The sequence below is a fragment of the Rattus norvegicus genome, chromosome Y (assembly GCF_021556685.1).
Source record: "Rattus norvegicus strain SHRSP/BbbUtx chromosome Y, alternate assembly SHRSP_T2T, whole genome shotgun sequence".
In the NCBI taxonomy this organism is placed as follows: domain Eukaryota; kingdom Metazoa; phylum Chordata; class Mammalia; order Rodentia; family Muridae; genus Rattus; species Rattus norvegicus.
Window position 1 is genome coordinate 63550270 of NC_141555.1, and position 1289 is coordinate 63551558.

The 1289-nt window shown below is 51.2% G+C and overlaps 1 pseudogene; it reads left to right on the plus strand.

Moving 5' to 3' along the window:
• The first annotated feature begins 218 nt into the window (after positions 1–218).
• On the plus strand, positions 219–801 carry LOC134484438 (large ribosomal subunit protein eL19-like; annotated as a pseudogene).
• The last annotated feature ends 488 nt before the right edge of the window (positions 802–1289 follow it).

A 1289-nucleotide genomic window follows, 5' to 3' on the forward strand; every position in this document is an offset into this window, starting at 1 on the left:
CTTTGAGATTTGTATATACTCCATCTATGCTCAGTGCTACAGACAATCCCTTTCTGCTGTCTGTGCATCAGGAACTTTGGGCTCCTCGAGCACCAAGTCTGCCTGGTTGCTCCCATGATTCCTGCCATGATGACAATGGACTGAACCCCTGACTGTAAGCCAGCTGCAGTGGAACCTTATCCTTTATAAGAGTTACCTTGGCTGCTGAGTCTGCAGCCATGAGCATGCTCAGGCTACAGAAGAATCTTGCCTCTAGTGTCCTCCACTGAGGTAAAAAGAAGGTCCAGTTGGACCCCAATGAGACCAATAAAATCGCCAATGCCAACTCCTGTCAGCTGATCAGGAAGCTGATTGAAGATGGCCTGATCATCTGGAAGCCTCTAACTGTCCATCCTCAGACTCACTGCCAGAAACACACCTTGAAGGGCAGGCATATGGTCATAGGGAAGAGAAAGGGAACTGCCAACACTTGGGTGCCTGAGATGGTGACCTGGATGAGAATGATAAGGATCCTGCACCGGCTTCTCAGGAGATACTGGGAATCTAAGAAGATGGACCGCCATATGTATCACAGCCTGTACCTGAAGGTCAAAAGGAATGTATTCAAAAACCAATGGATTCTTATGGAGCAGATCCTCAAACCAAAGGCAGATGAGGCCCGAAAGAAGCTACAGGCTGACCAGGCTGAGGCTCGCAGGTCTAAGACCAGGGAAGCACAGAAACGCGTGGGAGGAGCACCTCCAGGCCAAGAAGGAGGAGATCATCAAGACTCTGTCCAACGAGGAAGAGACCAAGAAATAAAGCTTCCTTCACATCTGTGCATAGTGACCTCACTGTGGCCTCACAAGATCAGTCATTAAAATAAAACAAGCCTTAAAATAAAAAAGAGTGAGTTCTCTGCACCCAAATCCCATGGGAGGGAGAGCTAAACCTTCAGAGAGGCAGAGAAGCCTGGGAAACCAGAAGAGACTGTTCCCTGCACACACATCTCGGACGCCAGAGGAAAAAGCCAAAGACCATCTGGAACCCTGGTGCACTGAAGCTCCCGGAAGGGGCAGCACAGGTCTTCCTGGTTGCTGCCACTGCAGAGAGCCCCTGGGCAGCACCCCACGAGCGAACCTGAGCCTCAGGACCACAGGTAAGACCAAATTTTCTGCTGCAAGAAAGCTGCCTGGTGAGCTTGGGACACATGGAAGCAGAATTTCTCTAGGACCGGGCACGTTCTGTGTTTACCGGAAGTCCCACACGCGCGGATCTCAGCCCGCAGCAGCTCTCTGCTCCCAGACCCG